General features: G+C 35.0%; 1 protein-coding gene, 1 non-coding gene and 1 pseudogene across 2 annotated transcripts in view; 2 read left to right on the plus strand and 1 right to left on the minus strand.

The window, feature by feature from the left end:
* Positions 1 to 4,686, minus strand: part of TENT5D (terminal nucleotidyltransferase 5D) — a 36,899-nt gene extending 32,213 nt beyond the window's left edge. Inside the window, exons 1-2 of the mRNA XM_004714137.2 lie at positions 4,616 to 4,686; positions 3,754 to 3,845 (exon numbers count right to left, since the gene is read on the minus strand). The gene's annotated coding sequence lies outside the window, so the exon portion shown is untranslated. The remainder of the gene's footprint in view (positions 1 to 3,753; positions 3,846 to 4,615) is intronic.
* On the plus strand, positions 4,370 to 4,495 carry LOC115872038. The gene has a single exon (XR_004047614.1). It is a non-coding gene; the product is annotated as a small nucleolar RNA SNORA54 (small nucleolar RNA).
* A 607-nt stretch (positions 4,687 to 5,293) lies between the features above and the next one.
* LOC101660826 lies at positions 5,294 to 27,278 on the plus strand (annotated as a pseudogene).
* Positions 27,279 to 27,443: the final 165 nt, after the last annotated feature.

Raw genomic sequence — 27,443 nt, forward strand, 5'->3', positions numbered from 1 at the left:
CCATGTGGGCTTTGTTGCCTCTGAGCTAGATGGCCACTTGTTTATCTTCAAGCCTTTAAGACCCCAGATGCTATATCTTTGGATAGCTGGGCACCATCAGCTTTCTTCACCACATTTGCTTATGCACTCATGTGTCTTCAGTGATCATATCAGGCAGGTGGGCACCCACTGATATGATTTTTTTGTTCTTTGATGACTGATACCTGGTCCCTTCTACACCTCATGGGCACACAGGCTGATGTGTTTCTTCCATGTGAGCTTTGTAGCTTCTGAGCTAGATGACTGCTTGTTAACCTGCAAGCCTTTAAAACCCCAGACGCTATATCTTTTGCTAGTAAAGGGAATTGAAGAACTGATAATGGAAGAGAATTTAGAGGGAGAAGAGGAATCACACAGAACCTTTAGATACTCCACATTCAGAGGGCAAATGAACAAGACGAAGCTAACAAAAGAGACAAAGAAATGAGCAAACAGAAGTAAAGCAAAATGATGCTATCATAGAAACTAAAAGAGGAGAATGTTTCAAAAAGAATAGTTTGTTCAACTTTGTAGCATGTTCAATGAATGAATGAACACTAAAATATATGATTCATCAAATAAAACGTATTAGATTTCCTAAATTATTATTGTTAACAAAAATGTAAAATTATATTCTTTTCTAAGTCACTGGAGGTAGAAAAGCTTAGAAATGAATGTTAACATTATAAAATTCTTAGCACTAAAGGAAAAACATTTATAAATTATTTGCTAACATGAATGCATTTTTAGAAAATTACTACCATGACCCAGTTTATGTTAAGAATGTTAATGTAACAGGATTCATGGCCTTTCTAGTCAATATTTTCTAATTTAATGTCATATACTAGGAAAGTACACAATTAGTATATTATAAAGTCAAACAATTGTATATCAAAATTCATGATATTTCAGAATTTTCATTAACAATAATTTTCTAAGCCTGTAAAGGAACCAGAATGCCAGTATTCTAATTGGCAATGCAAGAGTACTTTGTTCTAACAAGCTGGCATTCTGTGATGCTCACTCTCCCAGCACAATCACTGAAGACAAATGGGTGCATAAGCAAATGTGGTGAAGAAAGCAGATGATACCCAGCTATCAAAAGATATAATGTCTGGAGTCTTAAAGACTTGAAGATAAACAAGCAGCCATCTAATTGAGAAGCAAGAAGCCCACATGGAAGAAGCACACCAGCCTGGGTGATCATGAGATGTCAACAGGATCAGGTAACAGGCATCAGAAGACTCAAAACAAATGAAAAAATATATATGTTGTGGAGAATGAGGGGGGCTTGGAGCAGAGACCCCCAAACCATCTGTAGACAATGGGACATGCCCTCACAGAAGGGTCACAAGGAAGGGATGAGGCAACCAGGGTGCAGTATGGCACCAAAGAAACACACACTAGTCATCTGGTTCCTTGAGGCTTCCTCACTCCCCACTATCATGACCCCAGTCCTCCCTTTCACTGTGATCTAGACTGGAGCATGCACATAGGTACACATAAGATATAAGAGCTCATGACACACGGAATCCAGGAACAGGAATGGGAGTAGTGATACCAGGAGGGTAGGGGAAGGATGGGGAGAGGAGAGGAGGATGAGGGAACCGAGTGCAATGATGGACACATAACCACCACCATCACCAGGCGGACAAGCAACAGAAACCATGGGGGAAGGGAGACAGTGGTCAGTGTAAGATACGAAAATAATAATAATTTATACTTTATCAAGGGGTCACTAGGGTGGGGAGGGAGGGAAGGAAAAAAAGAGCTGATACTAAAAGCTCAAGGGAAAGTAAATGTTTAGAAAATAATGATGGCAACATATGTTGCCATATGCTTGATACAATTGATGTATGGATTGTTGTAAGAGCTGTAAGAGCCCCCAATAAAATAATTTTTTAATAATAATAAAAAGAAATGCTAAATACATATCATAAAGACTTAATTTTCATGGTCACATAATACTATAAATTTTTATGTAATTCCACACAGACATAAACTGAATAAAAGTCTCGTCCAAAAATAATTTCAACCTGAGAAAACACAACACAAAATGAAGAGAGATAATTCCACAGAAGTGCTAAAAAACTCAGAGTAACCACACATTAAATGGCTAAACAACTATGCAGATACATTTCAATAAAACTGAACAACTTTAGTAGTTAACTTGAATCCTAAACTGATCAAACCAGAATACATTTCAATTACATAAAGAAGGCTAATTTTTCCTCAGACACTAAGGAAGCACTACACAGTAAGAATACATACCTAGAAATCATTACCCCATTGTAATGGGTAAATACTACGCAAATCATATGCTATTCAGGTATATAAAAAATTAAATGCCTATTAAATGAATAGTTAATTCATGCCACATTTTAGGTTACAGTATAGTGGAATTGAATGAATAGCAGCTAACAACACAAGAGGGCATATCCTAGTAGAACTATTTATCAATTAAACTAGTAGCCAACATTATGATAAATTGAGAAAGGAGAAGATGGATGTTGTCAAAGATTTCATTTTACTTTGTTCCATGCTCATTGAAGTAGCTGTCAAGAAATCAAATGATGTATAGTATTGAACAAATCTAACACAAAAGAGCCCTTTAAAGTGTTAAAGAGCAAAGATGTCACTTTGAGGACAAACATGTACCTGATGCAAATGATGGTATTTTCAATCGTGTATACATGTGCAAGTTTAAGAAAACCACAGAAGAATTGATGGATTTTTAGTATGGTGTTGCAAAAAATAATTTATTGAAACTTTGCTTCTAGTTTAGACCAAATCCAAAATTATTTTTGTTTACACTAAAATTTCGCTTTAAATCACATACAACTTAAACAAAAATCAATATTATCAATTTTCTAAACTAAATTATTCAAACTACCAAATAGTTTTCCTGTTGAACTTAAACCAAAATGACATTTCTTTTGAGTCAAATGCCTGAATTGGATCTTGCTGTATGTTTCTATTAGAGCTATGTTGTAGTTGATCACCCATCCATTTGAATTCTAATAATTTAATTAATTAAATATTATTAAAAGGAATAACAATATAAATTTTATCTACAATTTTATATCATCTCATTATCTTTCTGACCATTAAATTCTTTAGTAATAATTTGGTCTCATTGTAGCATCATCGTTTTTATGATACACTGTGCATAACATTTAAAAAGTTGATGGCCTAATTATAGGTAGTATAATAGGGCTTTAATGATTTGGGTTCCTTATGGATAAACTTTCTCAGTCACACTCATCTGCTCTTGAAAGACGTCATTTTCAACTTTAGGTATGCTCACTTAAGGAAAAATACATAATGACACTATTTGTATTAGAGGAGATTTTCAACTTTAAAAATATTCACTTAAGAAGAAAGGGGATTTTAATAGTTATACTTTAGTTGTCAAAAGTAAACTACGATTTTGGCTTCTTTTATATAATAAATTTGGTTTAAACCTCTTATTCTTAAAATATTTTCATATTTTTCCAAATCACAGAAATAATGAGTTATGAAGCCAACTCTCTAAATGAAAAAATATACCTAATTTTGAGAAGTAAAAACAAAGCCTAATTAGCATTTAAATATTTTCAATTATTTTAAAGAAATTCTGTTGGGTTCAGAGATCAAAACCTAAGGGGAAAAATGGCACAGTCCTATTAAAAATTTATAAGCTAATTGAGAGGTATGGCATATATATATATATAAATTAACATTTTATATACTTACCAAAGTTTTACTAGGGGCTAACTCAGTTTTGGGACCACTCTGAATGTTCGACAGCAACTTTCTGGATGGCACTTGTCAGAATTGATAGACTTCTAGTAAATATCACAAAATATATGATGTCAGAGGATTAATTAACTCATGCTGGCATGCCTCTCTGTACAATATGTCTACTAATTAAGTATTAGCTTAATTATATTGAATTTTAAAATTTCTAATAGATTCTATTCTGACTCTAAAATATAGAAAATAGGTTGAGTTTTCTTGGTCAAGTATGACATTAAAAGTATTCAGAAGCGTTGTAATATTGATGACTGTGGGAATTAGTAAAAGAAAAAAACTGAAGAAAAACTAATAATCAAAAGACAGGATAAAGGACCTGCTTTAGAGAAGTACTACTAGTTTAAACATAAGAAAAAGTTACACAATAATAGATAATATTCTTGCCAAATATATGTAGGTTCATAATCATTTTACTATCTCTTCTTCAAAGTCAAACTGGTTATTAAAATTATATTTTACTTATTAATGTAATTACCAAAGGAAAGTTTCAAAGTGATCTTTTCTACCTTGCTCATAAGCCAGGCTGAAGGTTGAAATAAAACAAAAAAGAAAGGTTCTGCACTGTTTGTAACCTGTTACCAGACTCCACTGCTGACGGGTTCCATTCCAGTGCCACAGAAATTCCCAGAATAACAAAAGACTGACAAAACTGTCTGTCTGATTTTATATTTGGGAGACAAGTAGGAAAAAAAAAGAAAGATTTAATTCACAACAACTTCATATATGGTCTTAACAAAGTCAAACAAGACCTTTTATTCCCCCTCAACTGATAAATTTGTGACTCTCCAACTTTGTATCTTACCTTCAGTTATTGAAAATTCAGTGAGATGGGTCTGAAGTATTGAAACATTTATTTTCCGAATGATTGAATCTGAAACAAGAGGAAATAGATTATTATTATGTAGTTGGGGGTCATTTCATAGTGTGGTTACACCTCAGCTTATGAGGGGACTTAGCCGTTGGGTAATAGAATTCAGTTACCATAGACATTCACTGCTTTGTTTCTAGGAAACCGAGATAAACAAAGTCCGGAATCATTTGTGAAATAAAAATTTAAACCTTTCTTGGGTGAATACAAAATTTCAGCTATGCTTTGGTCAAAATAATCATATCAATGAAAATTTCTATGAAGTCTGAAAAATACAATTTGAGTAAAGTTGCTATACTTGGGTCAAGGAGACCCATGGGATTGGCTTTCCATAGTTCTCCTTCTTTTTCCAGTTAATTCATTTCATTCTTCCCAGAATCCATCCAATTGAATATCTATTTGATTCTAGTTTTATGGTGGATCAAACAATACATAAATACAAGTAGGTGTTACTAAGCATCCATTTAATTTAGTGCAATGACCGTTGTTTTTTAAAAGGAAAAAGGAGCTCTATATTTGTTTATTATTTTCACCTAATGGTTTTAAAGAACCTAAATCTAAAATCTTGCAGCACTGACCCACAATTAGGATACAGGCAGGTGAGACAAAGGGATGGCTCTGGGCATAGGAACTTGGGCTTTGTCAGGACAGGTAAGTAAAGTTGCAGGGGCTACAGTGGGTCCAAGTTGTTCCTGCTGTTCAGGCAGGTAGAACAGTAGGCAAGGTTATTAGTGCTCTACTCTCTCCTCATTAGCTTTTTCTTGATCTCTCCATGCCACTACCCTCTCAGCTTCTGCCACTGCCAACAACTATTCCTTTGGCCACTGCCAGTAGCTATAGCAGCAGCTGCTGCAATGGAAGCAGTGGTGAAGAAGACCAGAAGTTGGCTCCCATAAGATTTTAGTATAGCATTTCACAATGTCCAAATAAAATAATTTCTTATTTTACCGAATATATCGTGGATGTTAAGTACTGCATATCTGTATATTTTCTTCATATCATCATGTCTTACCCAGTATCAGTCTTATAAAAGATCTACATATGTAGATATATCAACTTGCAGTATACCTCAGCTGACTAAAAATGGTCTTTAAAATGGTAAAGTTCATAAGGATGAAAGTATATAACAAGTTTTCCAGCATGTGTCCATACAAATAAAATTAGCAATTTAAATTTGTGGACTTGTGACTGATATACTAATCTTGCATTATAGCTAATCCATCCTTCTGACTGAATTATAGTGCAATAAAAGTCATTTAACAGTTTTATCAGCACTTCATCCACATGTCATACAATACAATCATTCAATCATATCAGGAAGAGTTGTACAATTATAACCACAGTCAATTCTAGAGCATTTTCTTCTTCCTTGTACTCATTGTTATTCAGGTAATTATTTTTTCTAATTATGGCAAAATGTACATAAAACATTGTCCAATTATACAACTTCTACATGTATAACTCAGTGCCATTGACTATACATTTCATGTTGGACAACTATTTCTGATATCCTTTTCCAAATTGTTCCACCACCATTAACATGAACTCAATGGCCCCCAAGGAAAGACTCGTTCTCCTCATCCATGGTGACCATTGGTACAGTTTGGTTTCTTTCTTCTTCTTTTTTTAAAAGTATTTTTCTTGACATGGTAGTCACATAAAATACACTTCCATGAGTAAATCACTTTTAAAAGGGGTTGTATGTACACAATCACAATTAGTTGCAATGCTCCTTCCCCTCTCCCATATTTTCTGTTTGCTCCCCAAACCCCCTCACCCTTCACAAACTCCAACCACTGTCCATATCCCCAATAAACCATTGCATTAGTTATTTACTCTATGCATCTACTCTTTTGTGCTTCAAAAACTGAGAAACCAAAACCAAAACAAAATAGCATAAAGAAAATAATAATATTAATAATATAAAGACAAAAATACAAATATAGTGTAAGAAAGAAAAGACCATTATCGATATTTAAAAAGTCAGAGAAGAAGTTTCTGTCATGGAACAAGTGAGAAATACTTGATCCTACAGCAAATTCAGGTTGGGTCAAGGGGGAGGTCAATTGACCAAGCATCATATTATACCATGGTTGGATCCACCATAATCAAGTTTTTAATAATGTCTATCTAATAGCAAAGCTGTTCAAGTCCCTCGCTTGTGGCTAGAGGGGATCTGCCAGAGGCTTAGTCAGAAAATGGATTTGGGGCACCCACTGTTCTCCATAGCCTTCTACAAATTGGGTGCAAATAAAAGGCATTTTATACCATATTCAATAGTCTATATAAAGCTCTCTCTTAAACACATATGAGTGTCTCTGGATTTGTTTCTCTAGTCAACCTGGTCTAACACAATCTTCAATAAAATAGAATTAAAAGTAAACGACACAACGAGAGACAAGAATGGATACTACATAATAATCAAAGGAGTGATAGACGAAGAACATGTTGTCATAACGAGCATACACATCTACAATGAAAAACCCTTGAAATACATCAATCAAATTGTCAGAGATGAAAAGAGAAACCACCAGATGCACAATAATTGTGGAAGACTTCAAAGTACCATTCTCATGGAAAGATAGGTCAGCAGGAACTAAAGGCATATTTTTTTTTTAAAAAGGCCACATGCAAGTTCACAAAGAAAGCCTTTGCAAATTCAAAGACATAGAACCCATACAAACCATCTTCTGAGATTACAATGCTTTAAAACTGGAAATCAACAATAGAATGAACAAGAACACAAAGGCAAACACATGGAGACTCAACAACACACTATTTTTTAAACGCTGGGTATTAGCCCAAATTGTAGATGAAATCAATAAGTTCCTTGAAACAAATGAGAATGACAACACAACACACTAAAATAAACTCGACACAGCAAAAGTCATTATTAGAGGACAATTTAGAGCGATCAATACACACATTTAAAAAAAGAGGAGAAAACCATTATCAACACTTTAGCACAACACCTCCAACAATTAGAACAAGGACAGCAGTACAAACTATCAAAAAACAGGGGGGAAATAGAGATAATAAAAATTAGAGCAAAAATAAATGATCTGGAAAACAGAAAAACAATGGAAAAATGAAAAAGACAAGTTGGTTCTTTTTAAATAACAAAATTGGCAGACCACTAGCAAACTTGACAAAAGAAAAGAAAAAGGAGCTACAATAAAATGTGGTGATAAAACTACATGGTGCCCGGCTATCAGAAAAAATAGCATCTGGAACCTTAGATGCTTGTTTTCAAAGAAGCAGCTATCTTAGTGAGATGTCAACTAAGTTCACGTGGAAGAAGCACATCAGCCTGTGTGATCAAGGGCTGTAAATAATATAACCCAATCCAAAGTAGAAAAGGGTATTAGAGCTTAAATTGTGAGCACTTTATTTTCAGTGGGCTATGGATGACAGTGAAAGCCCAAAATCCATTTGCAGGACCCACACATAGATTAAGCTTCCAGTGATTTTCCTCTGACCATAGTCCTAGGAATGTGAATAGCCTTGTTATCTGACGGAATATTGTGGAGATAATTATAGTAGATATAGCCAGGTTAAAATGTAACATCTCATTTGATCCCTCTTTTGACCCAATGACAAGTTCTATCAGTTTAATAATAATAATAATAATAATGATGATGATGATGATGATGATGATGATGATGATGTGATGGGAGAATTCAAATTGATTGAGTCTCTGAACATAGATCAGGGATATGAATAACTTTGTTATCATACAGAGTGCATTGGAAAGTGGATTATGGCAGATGTAGTTAGTGTAAAATTTAACACCTTATGATTTGATCTCCCTTTTGATCCGTTTTAGAGTTATTTTAGTTTTTAATATTTTCTGTTTTCTTTTCAGCTAAGGTTTTATCAGTTTTATTTTGTTATTGTTAGCTTTGTCAACACTTTTTTTTTACTATATGAAATCCAGGATGGTTGAATCTATAGAGACAATACTGAATTAATGGCTCATTGGGGGTATAGCAGGAGACTTGGGGAGAAATGGGGAGCTAATAACAAGGAGTACAAGAAAGAAGAAAATGTTTTAAAACTGATCGTGGTAATGATTGTACAACTCTTCTTAATACAATGAACTATTGGAATTGTATGATGTTTGGATTGTGTCCCAATAAAACTTTTAATAAAAACAAAAGCAAACAAACAAAAAATAGATAGCAGGGTAATAGCTAAAATGGGAAATTAGAGCCATGAGAGGGCTTTTTTATCTTCCTCCATTTTGATGATAGAAATAATAACATGTTGCAAGTCGGAATGATACAGAGAGTACAATTGCTGGTGACGGGGTTAGGGTCCACTGACACAAATAACAAGTTTGGCTTTAGCATGGAGAGGTCACCTGCTAAAGCAAGCAAGAAAGCAGGGAATATGTGCAATAATGCTGGAGAGAGTATAGATATAGTTACAGAATGTTTCTTGGAACTATATCTATTTTCTAATTAGAATTAAAACTAAAAAAATGAGTTTAAAAATAAATTTTAACTTGCCTTCAGCTTCCCTTTTGATAAAAGGCTGTTATTTCCGTTTCTGTTTTGTTTTCCGTGCCTTAACAGTTTTCTTCAAACAGTTCCTAGGGAGTGAAATAACAGAGATTAGGAACAAAAATATTACACGTTTTTCTCTACACTTATTCCTGTATTAAGACTCTCTGAATCAAACAACTACTAGAACTAATTTGGAATCATCTCAAAGTGGAAAAATCTAGTAGTGGTGAATGCATTAATCTTTCCCACCATGCCACCTTTAACAATCAATCAATTCAGCTAATGTAAAGAAAAAGTATCACTCTGTTTATTCAACTTTTGAAAAGATTTCCCAGTAAAGGTAACTTTAAAGACTCAAGTGTTGTTAAAACCAAAATGTTCTAGATATCTGTTGTTTTAATTACTATTTCCTTTCTAAAATAATGATAGATATCAGAATTATCCCTTACATAAATAACAAATATGTAAAATTTTCACTATTTTTCTAAGTCCTAGATTTAGCCTCTCAATTTGTCCCTTTTTGCTCCTTTTTCATTTCCTAATTATAAATAAGATAAATGTTTAGGTCACTTATGGTAACTACTCACATTCATTACTCTTTAAATAGTTTTGTTCCCCATTCTATTTCTATTTGCTGTAGCTAAAAAATGTTTTATCCCTTCTGTAGCCCTAATTCCTTTAGTGTGCTATTTGAAAAAGTCTAAGTTACACTACTTTACAAATGAAATCTAAAATAAGAGAACAATGAAAGGAGCAAAGTGATCTTTGCCTGACTAGGGAAGGAATGCATCCTATTGTCAACAGAAAGCTTTTTGGAAACTCTTAGTTTCTCATTTCACTTATACTAAATGGGCCACTAAGCTATAGAAAACAAACAGCAGAAGTGTTCTTAATTGTGATTACTTCAAGCAAACAGCAGAGGTGTACTTAATTGTGGTCAACCAGCTTTATATTTTCAAAAGTGCTAGATTAGTAATCAAGGAGACTTAGATTGATAACTCCTATAACTCATTCCAATTGTTCCTATCTTGCTTGAGAAAATCATAGCCGATTGAGCTTTGGTTTTTAACTGGTAAAAAGAGGATGGTTTGGCCTTCCTAGGCTACCTAAAAATATTAAAGTATTAAATAAAAACTAAGCCATTTTGTGCAATAAAGTTTATATTCCTCTACAACATTACAATGTTCACTTCTATTACACAACAAACTTATCAAAGTCTAGAGATGAGGCCCAGCCAGCAGTAGTTTTTAAGAAATATACCAAAGTTTGAGAAATGCGACATAGTATTGCTCCAACAGCATTTCCAATGTAAACCCTTTTCACTACTTCAATGAAAATTGAACTATAACCACCAATTAATTTTCTAATAATCTTGAAAAAATTCCTAAAAGATCAGAAAAATGTTATTACAAAGCAATCAAAATGAAAACTCTCAAATGAACCAATTTAGAGTCTCAACTTCAAGTATTTTACTTTATAACTAAAATGTTTATGCTTTATAACATACTGGATTGTACAAATTTTGAAAACTTACAAATAACTCGAATTACTGGAGTAGTTATTTAAATGTACCATGTTACCTTTGCTCATGTCAAATTTTAACATAATTGTCATCTCCTAAGTTAACTTTAGATGATGTATTGATTCTTTACATCTCAATTACCCCAGTCAAAATTTTACAGATACTTTCAAACAAATCCATCTAGGTATTCATAGGTGAAATTTACTCTATTTGAGTTTATTAATATGCAACTGCTGTTATGCCAATTAAAGCTTCATATTTAGAGTTAACTAGTTAATAAGGTAGATCCTACATCTATCATTTGCATCATTATAGTGAGGTTCTAAGAATGAAAAGAGAAGGTTAATTGCCTAATTGGATTAAACAGGGTAGAAGATATTTTTAAATCTGAGGTAAAAACAAAGCCAAGAAAAAAACCAATAAGATATATAGAGTGCAAAAAACAATGAATAAATTATTATGCCCAAGAAAAGAGAATCACATTATATTTTTAATGATTGCATTTGATATTAACATGGCTAATGTTAATTATTGCTGTGATATAATGAGAATGTTCAGATTTCATCTTGACATATAAACAGAAATAAAATAAATTATTGACAATAAATGTGTTAATATAACACTAATATATTCTTGGTGGCTATGTGAACATGAAAGTAAACCAAGTTGTCAGGAGAAAAGATGAAAACTTATGACATATTTGTGTAGTAGAATACAGCAGTGAAAATAAATAAAGCATGACTACAGGCAATAGCATAGATGAAATACAGCATGATGAGATACAAAATCCAGTCACTGAAGAGAAGTATAATTCCATTTAGAACAAGTTAAAAAACACTAAAAACAAAAGTAGATACGGTTTATAGATGTAAATACTAACACAAGATTATTTACAGAACACAGGAAAATACACAAATTTAAGACAATGGTTGTTTCTAAACCATGCTTGAAAGAAATGTGATTGAGAATGGGTATATAAAGGACAATAGATGAAATTATCTTTTTTTCCCCTTTAACTGAGTCACAGGTCAGAAGTGTTTGCTGTATTGCTTTTCTTTACTTTGTACACATATTTTATAAATATTATTTTGTATGTATTCAATATTTTTAAAAAGAAACTAAAGTCTTATTAAATACTTACTTTCTGTGTTTTCTGTAATTACGGAAGTATATGATGTTAACAGATTTCAATTTTTGTATTCAAAAGCAGCAGATATAACTGAATATACATATACTTTATTGTTCGATTACTGGGCCTAAAATCAAGAAAATATTTCTAAATATATCTTTCAGAAATAAGAAGAAAAAATATGAGCAATTTTCAGAGTAAAAAATGGTTCAAAACTCATAGAAGTAAAAACAATTTCTTAATCTTTTAAGTGGCTTGTAAATCAAAGATATAAGTTATGGATTTGCCATCAGCAAATCAATGGTGTCATCAAAATCATCAATGATGAACTCCCCAACTGGAGTTCATATTTTTAGATTTTAGTATTAAACTACTGAGAGGTAATAGGGATCCCCCTCTCATAAGAAGTTCTACAATATTCAAAACACTTTGAAATACTTTAAATAAAGGCTTATAGGTTATTTAAGCATAACTCTAAGGACTTACCATTTATATAAAACAAAATTTTAAGTTTCAGTGCAGGTCTATATATGGATCTATTTCAAGAGTTTATTAGCAAATATTAAGCATTTAGGAAAATTATTACTGAGGCCATCTTAAATATTTTTACAATTATACCCAAAAGAAAAAGGTTTTAAATAGTGAAATATAGCTGTGTATCCAGTATGTTAAGTGATAAAACCATGAACATCACGATGAAATCTGCTAATTTTTGTTAAATTTTATCTGTCTCTATAAATATTTAATCTCAAACATATATAAAGGAATTTTTTTTACATTTACATCTATGAACGTGTTTCTCACATGGTACCGCCTCAGAACCTCGTATTCAAGCATTACCCACCCACTGCACGAGAGTTGATTCCAAATCATAGCAACCAAACTCACTGTCATCAAGTCAATTCTGACTCACAGAGAGACCGTATAGGACCCTCTGTTCAGTAACTCTAACTCTTTTTTTAAATTAAATACTTTTACTGGGGGCTCTTACATCTCTCTTCACAATTTATACATTCATCCATTGTGTCAAGCACATTTGCACATATGCCGCCATCATCATTTTCAAAGTATTTTTCTTCCTACTTGGCCCCTGATATCAGCTCCCCATTTCCCCCCCTCCCTCCCCCACCCATCCTCCCTCATAAACCCGTGATAAGTTGTAGATTATTATTTTCAACTGTAACTCTTTACCGGAGTAGAAAACCTGGGCTTTCTACCCTTTAAGCCCTTGGTGGTTAGCAGCCCGAAGCACAGCCACTACGCCACCAGGGGTCCCTTAGCTGCAGCTCTATATGACAGTGTAAAACTACCTCACAGAGGTGCCAGCTTTGTAAACATTATGGAAGCTGACTGCCAGCTACATCTATCTCCTGTTAACTCCAACCACCAACCTCCTTTGAGATTGCAGCTGAGCGCTTGAACCATTAAACCACCAGGGTTCCTGTATTCAAACAATAAAAACTTATAAAGTCTGACACCTACCAATCCTCAACTTAAAAAAGGTTAAAACCAGAACTTTTAGAATGCTTTTCTTGTTAAATAAGAAACAATCCTAAAGATTGCTTATTTAATTACATACTCAGTATCCTCACCCTCCACATTGAAAATTTGAAGATGAAGCCAATGTAAACCCAAACTTCCTGAATACCTCAGTAAGAAAATATAATTATGATAGCTCACTGTTTTCAAATAAGTATATCTTAGCCATTCACTGGAATTTTCAAGTTTTGAAAAGCGATTTTGCCTCCATTAAGGATTGACATCTAGTGAATCGCTTTTAGAAAACTTAAGTCACTTACAAAATGCCAACTCTTTACTCTTTCGATAACCTCCCTCCTCACCGTTATACTTAAGATTTTACATTTTTCGTCTTAAACCAGACATCGCAAAAATTATAATAATACAATAGGTATATATATTTCGAAACAACTTTACCTCAAGTTTTAGTTTAGCCTTAAACGTTAAAGGTCGTGATTTTTGTCAAACCCTCAACCGAGTCTCCCAATTCAAAATTACCAGAGCCTCTTAGGTTTTTATTTTATATGTTAATAATAACAAAGTACTTCCCAAGCTATACCTTTCGCCTCCTGCCGTCAAGATTTAAACTCTGAGACCAGAGATGAGCGGTCAAGGATAGTAGGGCAAACATCTGAGGTGGACGGAAGCTTTAGAGTTCAGAGGGCGACAAAGGAAAGAACTAGAACAGCTGGCGGTGACGAACACTGCTGAGCGAACACTGCTGAGAGGCCGAGGTTCCACTAGGTGCCTGTGACTGTCGCTGGGGGGAGGGGCGTAATCTTTTGCCGCCAGCCCACTACCGCCCCCTAGCGAATCCAGCGCAACTACCTCTCCTCAAGCGGCCATTTTGGCTCCGCCCCAAGCCCCGCCCCAAGCACAGCTAAGCCCCGCCCCTAGCACAGCTAAGCTCCGCCCATTCGGCGCCAAAAGGCGCCACACAGGGCGGGCGTGGGGGAGGTGGCTTAGGTGGAAGTGTGCTTCCAAACAAACGTGCGGAACTGGTCCTCTGTCTGGGACCTGTGTGGGACTCTGAGTGCCGCTACCCCTGGCTGTCGCCTCCCCAGAAAACCAGAGAAGTTGTGGGAATATGGAGACTAACCGTTCCCTTCAGAAAAGGTGCTGTTAGTGCCTAGCGACGGGTGAGGGGCAAGGACCGGGGCTCTTAGAGGCGCCTGATGGTGAAGTATTTGGTTCTGTTGTGGGATGCAGCCGCTGGCACTGTTGCAGTTTTGTAGACAGCATTTTTTGGGTAGCCACTGCCGCCTTAGAATTAGGGCTCATGGGGAGAGTTTTGCCTCCGGAGCAGGGGTGGGGAGGGGGCTTGTTGAGGCAGAGGTGTAGGTTTTAAATGCAACACGAAGGTAAATTGTTGAGCTGCAGTTTTTCTGAGTGGAAGTAAAGTGCTTAACATGCTGCTTTCCAAACGAAGTATCTTTGTGCATAAACTGTTACTGATCTAATTTAACCCATGAAGAGGGTTATATTATTGTTCCTAAAATTACAAAATTGATAGTTGCTCCTCTATGTATGAAAATAGAGGTTGGGATTTGGAACTAAGCTGTGTGAAGGCTCGAATTTGAATCTGAGAAGGATTAAATTGTTTTCACAATCGAAATACCATCACAAGATCTGTGCGGTTTTAATTCCTCCGACTTTTAGGAGTTGGCATTGGACTCTTCCAAGCGAATGAACCCTGGCAAAATGTAGGTAATCGTGATAGTTTGGTAGCTCTTGCTAAAGATTTTATTTCATTATTTTGTAATCTGTAATATTTGGTGCAAGGATTAAATTACAGAAGTCACACTGAGAAAATGTTAACATATTGCTGGACTGGCCAAAGTAAACCAAGTCAACAATGTTTCAGAGGTGCAGGTAGGTCATTCCTTGCACAGAGTGAATGACTAAAATGCCCATTATCACTACAATATAAAGCATAACCTATGTATGTGTATGACACATATTTCTTAAGCCAAACTCATTGCCATCAAGTTGATGCTAACTCATGGCGGCCCTATAGGACAGGGTAGAACTACCGCTGTGAGTTTCTGAGACTGTAGCTATGAGAATAGAAACCCCAATCTTCCTCCCATGGAGTGGCTGGCAGTTTTGCACTGCTAACCTTGCCTTTAACAGCCCAATATGTAACCTACACCACCAGGGGTCCTTATATATTTCTTAAGCAGCATCATAAAGGAGCAATGAACTAGGAGTCAGAAGATAAAATTTTAACCCTAATTGTAACTATTGAAGAACATGTGATTATAGTCATACCAAGTGATTTAAATCTGTTGGAGAGAGAAAACTATATGGAAATGATCACTAAATTATAAAATGTTCAATATATGAGAACAGATGGTATAAAGTGATAGTACTTTTGCCAGGAAGTTTGGAAGGATTTGCGATGATTATAAAAGTGTTTTTCTTCCCTATTAGGAATGCAGGTGATGAGTCAGAATACGCTTGAGGACAATGAGTTTGATTTGATTAGAAGCCTACCTTGTATGGTTTCCAGTAACCCAATAGTTATGGGTGACTGTAATCAGATTTGAGGGAACCTGGTGGTGGTAGAGTGGGTTATGAGTTCATCAGCTATTCTCGAGGTCAGCAGTTTGAAATCACCAGGTGCTCCATCAGAGAAAGATGAGGCGTTCTGCCCCTATAAAGATTTATAGCCTAGGAAACCCACAGAGATAGTTCTATCTTGCACTGTACAGTCGGTATGAGTTGGAATTCACTCGATGGCAATGAATTAAATTTATAATTTGACTTAATGGTACTGTTATCAACAGTCTAATATATAACATAAAGAAATGATTAACTTGCCTTAATCTATAGAAGGAAACTTGATTGTTTGGTTTATTTATATGTAATCCATATGTTTTTCTTGGAGTATAAAACTTTCACTGCCATTGAGTCAATGCCAGCTCACGGTGACCCTGTAGGACAGAGTGGAACTGCCCCTGTGGGTTTCTGAGACAGTAACTCTTTATGGGAGTAGAAAGTCTAGTCTCTTTCTTTTGGAATGGCTGGTTCTTCCCATTGCTAACCTTGCTGGTTGCAGGTTACCCTAATTGGTAATCACAATGCCACCAGGGCTCCTAATATATGGACTCAGACTTGTTTTTCATAAGTAAATTATCTAACTGAAACTTGAATAATACAGACATGTCACTTTCATGAAAGGCAAAAATCTCAATGTCATATAAGAATTCGAAATATGCTAACACCAGATTATGTAACCACCACACTACTTAAACACAGACTGGGACATAAAATATAAACAAATTGATCACAAAAGAAATAATTGATCAAGTCATTTGCTCCTAAGAGAAGCAAGTCCTGTCCCAGATGACTTAATTGACTAATTGTGCCAGACATTCAAAGAAAAATGGACACCAACACACAAACCGATCCAAAATATAGGAAAAATATAGAATACTCTCAAACTCATTCTATGAAGCAAGGATAATTTTGATACCAAAATCAGGTAAATATACCAGTAAAAATAAAATCTATAGACCATTTATCTCTAATGAACATAGACATGAGTTTTCAACAAAATCTCAGCTACTAATCAGTAACTTCATATTTAAAAATGCATCATAACTAAGTGGCATTTATACCAAGTATGCTAGGATTGCTCAACATTAGAAAAGCAACCACATAAATTAAAAAAGGAAAGCAACCACATGATTATGCCAATTGTAGTTACATAATCTGATGTCAACTTGAGACTAGTAAGAGTAAAGGGGTGGAGTCTAGCCTGTCAATCAGATCACAGCTTGATGACCTAATTTGGAGGCACTATGGACATAAATAGCTCAATGGAGGCCAGACACCTTCTCTGTGCTTTGTCTTCCTGCTGACAAGACATATGGAGTTATGCTGATGGAGTTAGAGTCCTGGAGCTGTTGGAGCCATGTGGAGACCCCTGATAGCACTGCCATGCTTCCTCTGCCACTGGATCTACAGGACTTTCCACCCTCTGGCCTGTTGTGTGAGTCGGATGTATGGGCTAATATCGTACTTATGGACTTGATCTGGACAGGGCTGGGGTGTTTTCTCAATATAAATTGCTCTTTTATATAAAGCTCTTATACACATATGAGGGTCTATGAATTTGTTTCTGTAGTCAACCCAGACTAACATACCAATTTATATAGAAATTTATTTGACAAAATCCAACAGTATTTCTGCTTAAAATGCTTATCAAAATAGGAATAGAAGGGACATCCCTCAAGAAAATTAGAGCATATATGTAACACCAACAGTCAGCATTAGTCTAAATGGAGAGAGAATTAAAACATTCCATCAAAGATGCCCTTTATCAACATTCATATTCAACATTGCTTTGGAATTCCTAACCAAAGCACCAAGCCTAGAAAGGGAAATAAAAGACCTTCATATTGGTAATACATAAGTAAAACTACTTCTATTTGTAGGTGCTATAAGCCCGTTGTTGTTAGTTACCACTAAGTTAGTTCTGGCCCAAAGTAACGTTATGATTACATAATGTCTGCTCCTGTGCCATCCTCACAATTGTCCTTATGTTTGTACTTATTGTTGTAGCCATGATGTCGATTCATCTTTCTGAGGACCTGCCTCTTTTTCTCTACCCCTCTACTTTACCACACATGGTGCCCTTCACCAGGGACTGGTCTCTCCTGACAATATGTCCAAAGTAGGTATGTCTGAAGTCTTGCCATCCTTGCCTCTAAGGAGTACTCTAGCATTCCTTCTTCCAAGGCAGATGGGTTTGTTCTTTTAGCAGTTCATGGCACTTTGAATATTCTTCTCTAGCACCAGGGTTCAAATGCATCAATTCTGCTTCAGTTTTCTTTATTCAGTGCCCAAAATTCACATGCATATGAGGCAATGAAAAGCACCTTAACTTGGGTCAGGCACATCTTAGACCTCAAAGTTATATTCTTGTACTTTAAAGAGGTATTGTGCAGCAGATTTGTCTAAGAAAACTTGTGTTTTGATCTCTTAACTACTTTTTTCCATGAGTATTGATTGTGGATCCAAGCAAGCCAGAATCCTGACAACTTCAGTCTTTTCTCTTATATTGTCTGTATTCTAATTATGAGGATTTCAGTTTTCTTTACTTTTAGTTTTAATCCATACTGAAGACTGTAGTCTTGATCTTCAGCAAGTGCTTCAAGTCCTCCTTGCTTTCAGCAAGCAAGGTTGTGCCATCTGCATATAACAGGTTGTTAATAAACCTTCCTCCAATCCTGATATCTGGTTCTCTTTCATATAGTCTAGCCTCTAAAATTATTTTCTTAGTGTACAGATTTAATAGGTATGGTGAGATGATACAATTCTGATTCACACTTTTCTTGACTTTAAACCATTCAGTATTTCCATGTTCTGTCTGAATGACTGTTTCTTGGTCCATGTACAGGTTCTGTATGAATGAAATGAAGTGTCCTGGAATTACCATTCTTCTCAACATTATCTGTAGTTTTTTTGTGGTCTACACAGTACAATGCCTTTGTATAGTTAATAAAACACAAGTAAAAATCTTTCTAGTATTCTCTGTTTTCAACCAAGTTCCATCTAATATTAGCAATCTTGTTCCATGCCCTTTCTGAATCCGGTCTGAATTTCCGGCATCTCCTTGTCAATCTCAGTGTCATTATATACAACTAGAAATAATATATAACACAACCAGCCATTAGAAATTATGATGTATCTGTTTGTTTATTGACTGAAGGTATTTTTATATTAGGTGATAGTTTTTAAGACTGTACGTACTTACTTTTAAAATAAATGTTTATATTGAAATAACTTATATTTAATATACTGTGCACTACAATGGTAACAGTGATAATCGCTCAGTCACATGAGCAATTATTGTTTACCACTTTTATCTTTATGCTTGATTTTCTTTAAAAACTAATGAGCATATATTTTCTAGTTATAACATTAAAAAACTAAGTAAGTGTAAATTCTTCTTCTAACAGTTTTGCAAGTGATTCTTTCCTAAAAAGCTAATTTTAAAAGTTCTTACCAATTATAGATTAATTTTTGGATGTTTTGCTCTTTTAAAATATCTATATCCTTGCTCTTTGTATTTGCCAGTATTTACTTTTGCTTTGTCTTCACCGTTGTTTACTTTGACTCTATTCAAAATAGGCTCTTCAAAGGAGCAATACAAAAGTTGCAAGAATACATGCCAAAAATGTAATCTGCTAGAAAAGCCAAGTAATTCATTTCCTCAGAAGGAGTACTAGGGTTGATGCTGTGGCAGCCAGAGTTCAAACTGCAGTAACAATGAGCAAGGTTAAGTCTTAATTTCTTTAAATGATAGAAACTCTTGTTTAAGTTTAATTAAAATATTAAAAGTTGATGAAATAGAAATCTATTGCAAGATGCTACAGGCTATGGTAAAGGCCTTCATGAGCAGGGAACAACATGGTCAAAGTGTTTGGTGAGAGAAATGATTTAGTAGTGATTTTTTTTTTTTTAGCTAAGGTCTAATTAGTTGTCTCCGACTGCTTTGAAGAGAAACAAATACTAGGGGCACCCCCGCCCCCACCAAACAGGAATTTTTTTCAAAGCTATGTATTTAAATTTTTGTTACAAACAACCTTATCACCTTCAAAGAACTCTCCATTAAACTTAATATTTGTCAAATCTGTGATTCCATTCCTGGAAACATTTTTCAAACTCATCTGTTTGAATTGCTGACAGCACCTCTCCTGTTTTTTCTTTACTTCTTCTATGTCATAAAATCGCTGTCCTTTCTTGTCCCTCTTCATTCACAGAAACAAAGAAAAGTCTCAAGTATCGAGGTCAGGTGAGTAACATGCATGGGACAAGAGAGGCGTGCTGTTTTTCACCCAAAACTGACACACTGGGATGACTGCGTGAGCAGGTGCCCTGTCGTGGTGGCAAAACCAGTGCCCTGTCTGCCACAAATCAGGCATTTTTTGTTATGCAATCGGTTCAGAGCCTCTAAATAGAAAGCTTGATTAACAGTCTGATCTGGTGGAATGAACTCCAAAGGCACTGCCGTCAACATTTTGGTCTGTTTGGGAAGTTGACGGACATTCAGACAGTTTGTCATCAATCTACATTTCACTTTTTTTGAAATGAGAAAAACACTCATGCACTTGTTGTCCCCTTAGCACTGTCCTTGTAAGCTTTTTCAACATCACAACAGTTTCTGCGGCGTTTTTCCTGAGCAGGAAACACAATTTCACAGTTGCACGCTGTTCTCTTAAGTCAGCCATCACCAAAAAAAAAAACAAGGTTCGAGTGAAACGGATTTTACGAAAAAATTCTCTGTGACCAGAGAGAGCCCTCCCAGGTGACGCCACAGGGTGCACTAACTCCGAGTGAATTGCTCGGTGATTGCCTAGTGGGGAAAATGCTCCAGTGCAGCTTTTGTTTCCGTTTTGGAGGGTATCCCCTCGTAATGTAGTTTTATTTTTCACAAAAGGTGATAGGTAAGTAATACATTTTTCAAAGGCTCCAGAAATTTTGTGATTGCTTATATTATAGGATGCCAAATCTCTTTTTATGTTTCAGGTAGGCAACAAAGTCCATGGCAGGTGTAGTTAAGTCTCTGAATGCCACATTGAGGAGTATGAAACTAGAAAAGGTAAGTCACAATAATGATATTATTGTTGATGTTCATATAGCATGCTTTCATAAATTTTTCTTAATTCCATATATCTTTTTACAGATTTCTGCCTTGATGGTCAAATTTGAACACCAGTTTGAAATGCTGGATGTTCAACCACAACAAATGAGTTTCACTACAACCCTAATAACACCACAAGTAAGAATAGATTCTCTACTTTGAATAACTACTTCAAAATATGATAGTTCTATGAATCTAAATAATTTCGGCAATGCTAAACAAACAACATTGTGAAAATTCCTATAGAAAGTTACTTCACTGCCCCTGGGTTCTTGAGGAGGCATTGTCAAAATACATTCTCTGGCTTAGTTTAAAATTCCAGAAATTAGACTAGATCATATGTCTATGAAATATAGAACTTGGGTTCACCAGGCTAACAATTGTCTTTAATGATGAAAGCATTGTACTGGAGACTCACAGAGTCAAGTTAGTATTATCCTAAGGCTCAGCTAATTCATCTTTGTATAAATATTCTGATACCTACCTACAGTTATTTTTCAGATAACTAGGACTTGAACAGAGATCTGCTACATAGGAAACTGAAATTTTAATTGTTGTAACATGAGCTAGAAGAAATGCTGCTAAACTTAAATATTCAAATGGACAATATTTTAAATTAATTATTGTTTTAAAGATAATTTTATTGGGGGCTTTTACAGCTCTTATAACATTTTGTCCATTAATTGTATCAACCGTATATGTACATATGTTGCCATCATATTCTAAACATTTACTTGTTCTTTGAGCTGTAAGTATCAGCTCTTTTTACAGCTCCCTTGATAAATTATATAAATTATTCTTATTTTCATATCTCTCCCTGGGGAGGGGGGCTGTATGGTTATGTATAGATCATTGTGATCGGTTCCCCCTTCCTCCCTCCCTCTCCCCACCTTTCCCCTATCTTCTTGGTATAGCTACTCCGATTTCTGTTCCTGAGGGGTTTATCTGACCTGGATTCTGTGTGCAGTGAGCTCTTATCTGTACCAGTGTACATGGTCCGGTGTAGACTGGAGTGAAAGTCAGGACTTGGGTCATGATAGTGTAGGGTGAGGAAGCCTCAGGGAACCAGAGGACTATTGTGTGTTTCATTGCCCTGGCTGACTCATCCCTTCCTTGTGACCCTTCTGTGAGGGGATGTCCACTTGTCTACAGATGAGTTTTGAGTCTCTACAAATGGACACTATCTTACATTATCACTCTTCTTCTTGACCCTAACACCTTATCCATATGGGAAAAAAATCAAACTTTTACGAAAGATTAGGAAGAAATCAACAACACTTCACCCAAATTTTACAGCAGGGAACTGTGTACAAAGAGTCAAGAAAATAAACTTTTTGTTTGTCAAGGTTTAAAGTTAAGATGAACCTGATAGGTTTTATATTGAATATAAATTTAGACATATTTTTTATACTTCTCTTAGAGACCATGCTTCTCAAAGTATTGTCCAAGAATCAGAAGTAGTTCTCTCATTTGGGAATTAGGAATACAGAATTTCTTGCTCGACCCACATGTCTGTTGAATCAAAATATGCATTTTAATATGATCCCCAGGTGATATATGTATTAAGTTAAAAAATCACTGTCCTAGATTTTCTGATTCTTATTCAAGTATTTCAAATGATGCTGAGGTGACTTTAGAAACACTTAAGTTTAGTAGTCCTTGTGCTCTGGGTTAGGCAATGGACTGCTAACTACAAGGTTTAGAATTCAAACTCACAAGCCACTCCACAGGGAATATGTGAGGCTGTCTGTTCCTGAAAAGATTTGCAGTTTCAGAAACCTCCTTTTAGGTGCTGTGGGGTAAACATTGGGCTACTAAACTTAAGGTTGGTAATTCAAATCCACCAGTTGCTCCTTGGGAGAAAGATGAATCTGTCTGTTCTTATAAAGGTTTTAGTCTCAGAAACCCTCTATAGGATTGCTGTGAGTTGGAATTGACTTGGTAGCAGTGCATTTTTCTATGTTCCCTTTAAAAGCTCCAAAAACATGAGATTTGTTAACCAACATTTCTAAGCCCTTCTGTTTCAGATGTTTTACTAGGTTCTAGAGACATTCAAATATATACAAGATATTTTCCATAAAACGTCAACCAAAACTTTCAACAGAGATGATAAGGGATCTGATTGGACCTTCAAATATTCATCCTTGCTAGTGAATAAGGATAATTTAAACGGGCATATTCACTTGGAAAAATCAATTTGGAAATAGCTACAATTTCATTTTCCATAGAATAACTAGAACAATCTTGTTCAAACAAGTCAGGTATGAATTCTCTGTGCTCAAAATCTTCTAGTAGCTCCATAGCTTTCTCAGAAAAAAAAATTATTTACTGTGACATATGAAGTTTTTAAAGATCTGCCTTACTGTACTTCTCAGACCATATCTCCTATTACTGCCCATCACTATATTCAGTCTTTTGGCCTCCTTGCAATTTTCTCAAACATACCAAGTACATTTCTGCCTCAAAGCCATTCCACTTGCAGTTTCCTGTGCCTTAAATACCCTTCCTCCACAAACCCTCGCTGTTTAGTGCTTTACCTCATTTAGTTCTTTCTTCAAATGTCATTTCTTTTCCGGTGAGACCTCTTTTTGTAATTCTTCTTAAAATTGCATCAGTAGTATACCCAGTGTGCCTCATACTTCCTACCTTCCCTGCTTTATTTTTCTTCATAACACATACCACCTTTGAATATACTATATAATGTCATTTACTTTATTTGTCCCCCTCTCTTGTGCACATAGTAGAATATAAACTTAACAAGGGTAGATATTTTCATAGTTTCTTTCTTAAAACGGTACCTCGCATGAAGTAGAATCACAATAAATATTTGTAGAATATATCAAAGATTCTGAAAAAGCATATAACATATAGCATTTTACTTCCAGTTCCAAATTTATTCCAAAGCAGCCTTAGCGCATGTGTAAAATAAATACGTATACACCGGAATATCCATTACACCAGTGTATACAATTGGAATAAATTAGGACTTTTAAGTCTGTCTAGAAATATAGTAGATGAATAAAATAGTGTATTTCTATATTGAATTGTTGTACAACAGTTAAAGTTGCATCAGCCTTCAGAAAAAAAACAACAATTATAATTATTCCAATCAAAATTTAAATATATTCCAAACCAAATTCACTGCAATTGAGTTGATTCCAACTCCTGGTAACCCTATAGGACAGAGTAGAAGAGCCCCTGTGTGTTTCCAAGACTGCAGCCATTTACTCCTGTGAACACTTACGGCAGCAGAAACCCTAGAGAGCAGTTTAACTTTGCCGGGCCTATAGGTTGCTTTGAGTTAGGACCTACCCAATAGTAGTGGGTTGGTTGTTGGTTTACTTTAGAAATATATTTCAAAAAAAAAAAAAGAAATATATTTCACAAACTCAAATTATATGTGGATTTCACTGCTAATATTTTTCACATAAACTTCATTATTTATGGATTTATTATTGTTCAGAGAAAATCAAATCCTCAAATAATGCAGCTCCCTCTAGTGGTAATAATATCTTTTTGAAAAGGTTTTGTTTTTAAAAATGTAAGAGCCACATTTTTTTTGAGATATATAAGTATTATATTAAAGTCATCGAGAGCATGAGAGATATTACAATAATGCAGTCAGACACATTACATGGTAGCATTGCTCACCTCAGCCCTGCTTGGTGGTCCACGTGGAGGGAGAAAGGACGGGAGAGGAGAGCGGGAAGAGAGGGGAGCCAGAGAGAGATCTATATTGCTGACCCAGGCCTATATACCTTTTGAGGGCATGCATGCCCACCAACTACAGGTAAAGACATATGTCACAGGAAGGGGTTACACTGTAGGTTACACAGTAATGGGGTGGTCCACATTCTTAAAGCCAGAGGAGGAAAAAAACAAGTAGCAATTGCTGTTGAAATACAGTGTGTTATTTTATTATTCTAGAACCAAGTGTATAACCTGCTTCAAGAAATGGCAGATGAAGCTGGGTAAGAAGTTATTCAGTTTCTTTGGGTTGTAGTGATTGAATGTCTAGATAGTTTAAATTACAGTGTGACAAAAAATTTTTCCATCTTTACAGAAGTTGTGTTTTTCTATTTTCTTCAAAATCATTGAAGATATATTTATTTAGTGTGGGATAACAAGAAATGGTAGAGGGTTGTCAAGGGAGGCAAGTGTGTTTAAATATTATCTGAATACCTATTATGTTCAAACAAAATTTATATATTTTTAAAATTTTTATATATTTTTAAAAGATCATCCAAATAATTGTTATAATCATGCCGTTGAGTCGTATGTGTATTTTGATTACTGTTAGCTGAACAATATGTGCAAAATGTTCAAAGAATTCAAATGACACACACATTGCAGCATTATGGAACATATATATGTAAATAACAAACACTTTCGTGAATCTGTTTTGGAAAAAATATGGTGTTTGATATGAGTTGTGCTATTTCAGTTCTTTCATGTTTGCAAGGGATGGATTGATCATGATATTTAATATTCCACCAGAGACCAAGGCATTGTGTGTGAGAGACTCTTACTTTACCAGTAAGAGGCTAAGGACTTGTTTCTGGTTCAACTAATAGCTGCATAAAACTATTTGAGCCCCAAAATACATTGAGAGTGGTCTTCTAAAATGAATGTTGCCACATTGTACCCTTGCTCACCCTTAGTGGAGATCAAGACTAGTAGATAATTTAAAAAATATTTTGTAGACTCTAATTTGACACTATTAACATTCAAGTTGGTTTATTCAGGAGAGAGTACTATCCTGAACATTCAGGAACCCTCAGGGCACAGTGGATTAAGCAGTCTGGCTGCTAGCAGAAAGGTGTGTGGTTAGATTCCACCAGCTGTTCTTTGGGAGAAAGATGAGACAGTTTGCTTCAATAAAGAGTGACAGTTTTAGAAATCCACTAGATCCATTTTAATCTGTCCCACAGGATCTTTATGAGCCAGAAATCCACTGTTATCAGTGAATTGCAACTCACAAGGAACCTATAAGACAGAGTAGAATTGCTCCATAAGGTTTCTGAAGCTATAATCTTTAAAGAGGCAAAATCATCTTTCTGGCTTGAAGCAGCTGGCAGGTTTGAACTGCTGATCTTTCTCGTAGCAGCCAACTGATTAACCAACTGTCCCACCAGGGCTCCAAGTCCATGGTAATGAGGTTTTGTTTGTTTGTTTAGTTTGGTCCTGTGTACCGTAAGACATTTAGTTGTATAACTTGTCTCTACCCATTACGTGTCAGTATTTGTGACAGTCAAAAATGTTTTCAGTCATTTCTAAGGTGGGGGTGGTAAAATCAAGAGTGCTTGCCTATATGAATAATGCGTGTGGCTGAAGCAGTCAAAGCTGGTAGAATCACTGATTATCAATATTGATGTCAATCCTTTCCTGATGTTTAAATATTGCTGTTGGAGTTAGTGATTCCTTACCTATTAATAAAATTCTTTTAAACAAAGTCTTTACCTTTAAAATAAAATTTTCATAATAGCTGTTACCATTACTATATTTCATTTAGTGTTTTAAAACTGGAGTTGACATACACAGTCAGAAAGACTGGTTCATGCCCTAGGGGGAGTAGTATAATGGGCCTTGGAGGCAGACAAACCTGAATTGAAATCCCATCTCTACTACTAGGTTTATCTTGAGCAAATTGACTTAAGTTTTGGGAAAATCAGTTATATGGTTGAATGCAAGCAATGATTCCTTCTGATGCTAGAAACTAAATACTAAACTTGAAATTTGGATGTTAGATACAGATCTGGTTTTATCTAGCTAGGATCTAGTTTCATCCTTTTGCAGTAGATTGAATTTTCTTGATAGTAAGAGACCACATAATTGTCAATGAATCTAATACATTGGATGTCTATTTCTGTACTTTTATTCAGAATACTTCATCATTACTCAGTTTTTTTATTAGCTTTTCTATCATAAGGTTACCATATATATAGGTTGCTGTTAGACTCAACTAAAACATTTCAAATTTAGTGATTTTATTTATCCTATGGTGACTTAAGTATTTTAGTATTTACATTAATAAAGTTTATCCTGTTTTATTTTCATTAAATTAAGGTAAAATGCAAGGTGAGTTTTTAAACTTTACAAAAAACGTATTTTATTGTTATAATTCAGTAAAGATGGAAAATGCTAATATTAACACTTATTTATACTTTTTTTTCATTTGTAGCCTTGATTTCAATATGGAGCTACCACGGGGAAAAACTAGTTCTATTGGCACAAGTTTTGCTTCAACGGAACAGGTAGAGGTTTGAATTTTACATTTATTGACCTTGATGTGTGTTTAAATAGTTTAAGACATATATATATATTTATATATTTATATTAAATATATTCTTAAACCTTCTGAAATTTTTCTTTGGGTAAATGCTGCCCTTTGAGTAGCAAATTGTCGATTATTCTGAGGCATATGTACCTCC

Source organism: Echinops telfairi, unplaced genomic scaffold, assembly GCF_000313985.2.
Source record: "Echinops telfairi isolate 266 unplaced genomic scaffold, ASM31398v2 ScPeMD7_7419;HRSCAF=8457, whole genome shotgun sequence".
Lineage (NCBI taxonomy): Eukaryota > Metazoa > Chordata > Mammalia > Afrosoricida > Tenrecidae > Echinops > Echinops telfairi.